Source organism: Pristiophorus japonicus, unplaced genomic scaffold (genome assembly GCF_044704955.1).
Source record: "Pristiophorus japonicus isolate sPriJap1 unplaced genomic scaffold, sPriJap1.hap1 HAP1_SCAFFOLD_89, whole genome shotgun sequence".
Lineage (NCBI taxonomy): Eukaryota > Metazoa > Chordata > Chondrichthyes > Pristiophoridae > Pristiophorus > Pristiophorus japonicus.
The window spans coordinates 1,885,703-1,891,702 of NW_027254813.1; the positions used below are offsets into that span (position 1 = coordinate 1,885,703).

Consider the following 6,000-nt stretch of genomic DNA (forward strand, 5'->3'; position numbering starts at 1 on the left):
AGCGTGAGATTTTTAATCTCGGGTTCGAACACCAAGTTTGTTGATTACTTTTTAATTACATTTTATGTTGCTTTCACGGGAATACATTGTTAATTAACCAATGATCTTCTTTTGCACAAATAAAGAAATTCTAACTGAAGGAGAGTCCATAATTGGATAATTTATCTATGCTCTGCTAGTTAACTCTTAAACCATAAACCATTTTACACACTGCTTTCGGGGTCTGGTTCAAAATGTTCATTGCTGGTAACATCAACAGGAGACTGGGGCAACAGTGAGACTGACTTTAGAGCAATGGTCTGGTTATTGTGAAACACCAAAGAAAATATACATTCTGGAAGAATAACATCGAAAGGAAATGTGACCCGACACCCAGAAAGAAGTGTTAAGACAGAAGATGAAATGCTGCATCCCTTTCTGCAAAAAATTCCTTTCACAAACATTTCTCTGACCGAAGCTGCACAAAACAAAAATGTTCGTTTCAAAGTCATTAAACTCCCGAATTTCCGCTTCAGCAGAATCTCCTGAATCAGATGCCTCTAGTTTTGCCGACTCAATCCATGTCCCTTTGCAATGTTCTGCTTCCACCCACACTATGAAATGTCCCGCAAACTGATAGAATCATGGAATGGTTACAGCACGGAAGGCCATTCGGCCCGTCGAGCCCGCGCCGACTCTCAGCGAGTCCCACTCCCCCACCCTTTCCCTGTAGCCCTGCAATTGTTTTTCCTTCAGAAACTGATCCAATTCCCGTTTGAAAGATAAGATTGAGTCTGCGTCCACCACCCTTTCAAGCCGTGCATTGCAGATCCTAACCACTTGCTGCTAAATGGTCATCTCCTGTTCCTATGTGTAAAGTCTGGGAAACACGAGATCAATTCCTGCCACACTCACAGTCTTCCTAAATATAGCACCGTCTTTCTATTCTCATAAAACCAGCTCCTGAAGTGTAGGCCAGTTGTGTAGGTGAAAGCTCTGGTGATGTTCCTAACATCACTTCAATTGCAGTGTTTCCGTAGTGTAGTGGTTGTCACATTTTCTTCACTCGCGAATGATCTTTGGTTCGAAACTGGGCGGAAACATTTTGAAAACTCGTTTAATTAAATATTAGAAAAAATGGATTTATTCATATTAGTGTTTCAGTATTAACAAAACACAATGTCCACAGCCTTGTTAAATTTTCTGATATCTATGTTCAGTTCTGTATGCACTCAAACTCGACACTTGAACTGAATGCTCATAAAAGTATTGGAGTGGGAACTCACTGGATAACAGCACAGCTGGCAATGTTTGCGGAATATATTCATGACACCAAAGCACACAATGACAACCTGGAACTGTGCGGCACAGTATCCTCGGGGAAAACAGTTGAAGTCCCTGAGAGGGCTTAAACCACCAACTTTTCGGTTCACAACCGAACACGCTAACCCATTGTGCCACAGAGACTGACGTAAGAGTATACTGCAAGACATCCCAAACCAGGGTGTCCATCAGTTAAAGCTTCAGATTGCTCTGACCAGTTGGAACGTGTCCACTTTCAGTTGCACTTTTCCCAAATAAAGGGTGGGACCTTCATTGTGGATGTGTGGAAGCAGTCTGATCCTGCACATTGCAGACACTTCCATGTCACCGCCAACCAGCTCTCCCACAACCGGTGTGATCTACCTTCCAGCCTTCCGGTGCCTTGTCTGTGACAAAGTATTCTGATTGTCCCGAAGCCAGTATTAGGTTTTAATTCCTTTTCAGCTCCTGACTGCGGATATTCCTGTGATTAAACAGGAACTAAATGCTTGCAGGGACAGTTGGATTCACCATTTCTTTGCTTGGTGAAATTTCAAAGATTGAAAGTGACGCACATCAACCCCAAACCTCGTCACCTACTCGCTAACCGCTACACGCTGCTCCCGTGAGATGGAAGCCCAGTTCCTGTTAAAAGCTTGAATACAGGTACAAGCAGAACTCATTCAAAGAAAGTCCAAGTCCCTGAGGCACCTGATTATTTGCACCAAACTCCTTTGTAAAGAGTTGAGGTTCGTGTGGGGTGATTTGGGCACATCTTTCCCCACACTACATCACTTCAAACATAACTCAACGGCTGTAAAGCGCTTTGGGGCATCATGAGTTCCTGAAAGGCACTGCAAAAATGCAACTCCTCCTTTGCAAAATTTCTGTGCAATTTCAAAATTCGCCGGCAAAATAATGGACTCGTCCAGGATTGGAAACCAGGACTTATCGCAAATTTCATTTAACTTCGACGAAGCAAAAGTCACGCTTTCAGATCAAGGAACCAACTGCTTGACAATCATAAAGGTCATGTTTTGCCATGAAAAAAGCAAGTTTTTGTGTGTGGCTACTCTTGATTAGAGAAGCACGTGAGACCGAATCAGTGACTTTGCTTTTTCGACCTGTCTTCTGAAGCGCCGCACGGTCCCACTCCGACAGTCAATGAGCTGTTGGGACGTAAGTGTATCCAGGCTGTGGGTGGCCACCCCGAGCGCAGCAGAGGGGTTTCTGCATTAGTTCTGTGTGGGGACAGTATTCCCCTTCTCTCTTCCTTTTGTCTGTATGCCTGTGCTTTTATTTCTCTATTTATTCCCCCTGTGTCAGTTTCTAGTGTTTAAAAGATGAAATGGGTGTCACTGTGGAACAATTTCGCTCACTCAAAGTTAGATTCACGACCGTTGTGCCATGATGTCTAGACAGCTTGCCGTTGACATACAGGTTCATATATAAATATATATTTGTATATTGATACAAATTATCAAAGCTGTTCCCTGGTTGAGTGGTTAAGATCCCGAGCATTAACCCTTTCCATTCTCAATCAGTTCATCGCAGAAACATAATTGAGATGTGTGAGAGGATTAATGATTGCTGTAATCGCCGTTAATAACCCCACTACTATCTGTTACAGAACGAGCTTATACACTCTCCTACTTCTCCTGCCCTTTGCCGGACACATGTCCCGGGTTTAATTTTACAAACTGGGCGAGTTCGCTGATCGCTGGGAGACGGTAGGAGCCTCTGTGGCCCCACTGTGAGGATGTGGAAGTGAACACGGTGACTGGGTGATCCGTGACATTTCTGTAAAGGGCAGCGGAGGAGAAGGATTGAGAACTTTCAGTGTGGGACAGAAGTTGTTTAAGGTGAGCCAACACATTCCTGATGCTTCTCTCTTCTTCGATAATCCCCGGAGTCGAGGATGACTTGCTTCCACGTTAAAAATCAGTGGTGATCAGCACAGAGGGAGCTCACTGGTCAGCTCCCCTCTGTTGTGCTAGCTGTGCCAGAGGTTTCCCTAGTGTAGCGGTTATCACGTTCGCTTTATACGTGAAAGGTTGCCGGTTTGATGCCGGGCGGGAACATTATGTTGAAATTTCCGAAAGGGGAACAAACGGAAGAGAGTCTCGTCTCCTGGCAAATGCTAACTGACCTGCTGAGATTTCCAGCATTTGCTGTTTTTATTTGCTATTTATTCTCCTAGCAAAAGGGCTCCCTTATTCCTTAATTGCTCTTTATTTCACCAATAAATAGATAACTTTTAGCGAGAGAAAATGGATCCACCGGGGAACTTTCGCGTGTAGGAATAACCGGTGCTAATAAATTTGACAAAAGTTGCCCCAGATTCCTGGTGTCGCCAGCGATGAGGATTTTGAACCAGACTCCTAAAACACAGTGTGTAAACTGGGATCTGGTTTAACAGTTAACATGCAAAGCACAGAACAAAGGATTGAAGTATCGACTGTCCCTCAGTCAGCATTTCTTTCATTGTACAAAAGAAGATGACGGGTTAATTAATGATGCTTTCCCGTGAAAACAACACAAAAGTTAAACAAAAATCATACGGTGACTGGCAGGTGAGCGCTTCTTCTGATACCTGGTGGGAATGGGCAGGGACTTTAAAGCCCCTTGTATTGCGGAATCTTCATATAGACGAAAATCTCAAGCTCCCTGTGTAGGCCTTGTGGTGCAACGGCAGCGTATCTGACTCCAGATCAGAAGGTTGCGTGTTCAAATCACGTCGAGGTTACTGCTCTTTTGGGGAATCCCGGAATTAATATTTTCTTTGCTGTTTGGCAATAACCAGACCCTTGCTCCAAGGTCTGTCTCACTGTTTCCCCGGTGTCAGTTAGAGAAACACCTGTTGCCCTCATTTATTTCTTGTGACAAGACACAAAAGTTCAAAATCAACCTGCAGGTGGCCATATACAGCACTGGATAGTCAGGACAGCCGAGCGGTCCAAGCTGTTGTGTTCAGTCTGCTCTGAAAGTGTGGGTTTGAATCCCACTTCTAGCACCTTTTATTTTTAGTCATTAAGCAAAACTCATTTGCTTGGCACAAAGATCAGCTCCTAAAAAGTGGGATTCTGCAGTTCACCTGCTCGCTCAGCATCTCCGTCTGACCTGGTGCTGAAGGTGGAGATGTTTCCGCAGTGTGGCCGTTCACACGTTCGCCTTACTGTCATGTATCTCACACGACTCTGCAGTTCTAAGTCGTTTTGAACATCGCTTTCAGCCAGGTGTGGGTACCTTCAAAGGGGCTAAAGTTAAAATCTACATCACACAGGATGCCAGACCGGTCCATCACAAGGCTAGAGCTGTGCCTTATGTGATGAGGGAAAAGGTTGACCACGAACTGGACCGGCTTCTGCGGGAAGGCATTATCTCATCCGTGGAATTTAGCGACTGTCAAGTCCCATCATCCCCGTCATGAAGCCTGATGGATCCCTACAAATCTGTGGGGATTACAAATCTACCATAAACAGAGTCTCCCGACAGGACCAATACCCGCTGCCCAGAGCAGAGGACCTATTTGCCACGTTGGCTTGAGGAAAACTTTTCTCGAAACTAGATCTTACATCTGCATATGTGACGCAAGAACTGACCGAAGAGTCTCAGCTACTCACCACCATCAACACACATCGAGGCCTTTTTATGTACAATCGATGCCCATTCGGCATCAGGTCGGCAGCTGCTATATTCCAGCGCAACATGGAGAGTCTGCTCAAGTCCACCCTGGGGACGGTTGTGTTTCAAGATGACATACTCATCACAGGCAGGGACAACGACTCCCATCTCCGCAATTTGCAGGAAGTACTAAGTCGATTGGATCGAGTAGGCCTAAGAGTTAAGAAATCCAAGTGTCTGTTTCTCGCGCCTGAGGTTGAATTTTTGGGCAGAAGGATTGCCGCTGATGGAATCTGCCCAACAGAATCAAAAACCGAAGCAATTCGTCTGGCACCCAGGCCCTGGAATATCTCGGAACTGCCCGCCTTTCTCGGGCTATTCAATTACTTTGGGAACTTTATGCAGAACTTGAGCACACTGCTGGAGCCTCTCCACATGCTACTCAGAAAGGGGTGCGATTGGTTTTGGGGGGACGCCCAAGAACGCGCCTTCAATAAAGAACTCAATCTTCTATGTTCCAACAATGTTTTAGCCTTTTTTGACCCAGGTAAAAAGTTAGTTCTTACATGTGATGCGTCAGTGTACAGGGTCGGGTGCGTTTTACAGCATGTCAATGATGCGGGTAAATTACAACCTATTGCTTATGCCTCCAGGTCACTTTCGCGGGCGGCGTGCGGGTACGGTATGGTTGAGAAGGAGGCGCTCACGTGCGTGTACGATGTCAAAAAGATGCACCAATACCATTTCGTGGCCAAGTTCGGGTTAGAAACCAACCACAAACCCCTCACGTCCCTGCTATCTGAGTGCAAGGCAATAAATGCCAAAGCCTCGGCGCGCATTCAGCAGTGGGCACTCATGCTGGTGTATTACGACTACACAATAAGGCACAGACCAGGCACAGACAACTCTGCCGATGCGCTTAGCAGGCTACCCCTGGCGACCACGGAAGGTTTGGACGAACAGGACTGTGAGATGGTCATGGCAATCAATGCCTTTGAATCCACAGGTTCGCCCATGATGTCTCACCAAATCATAGCCTGGACGACCAGCGACCCCACGTTATCCTGAATCAAAATATGCGTTTTAACTGGTGAC

The 6,000-nt window shown here is 45.7% G+C and overlaps 1 non-coding gene across 1 annotated transcript; it reads left to right on the plus strand.

Annotated features, from left to right (window-relative positions):
- Window positions 1-3,955: 3,955 nt before the first annotated feature.
- Window positions 3,956-4,027, plus strand: trnaw-cca (transfer RNA tryptophan (anticodon CCA)). The gene has a single exon. It is a non-coding gene; the product is annotated as a tRNA-Trp (tRNA).
- Window positions 4,028-6,000: the final 1,973 nt, after the last annotated feature.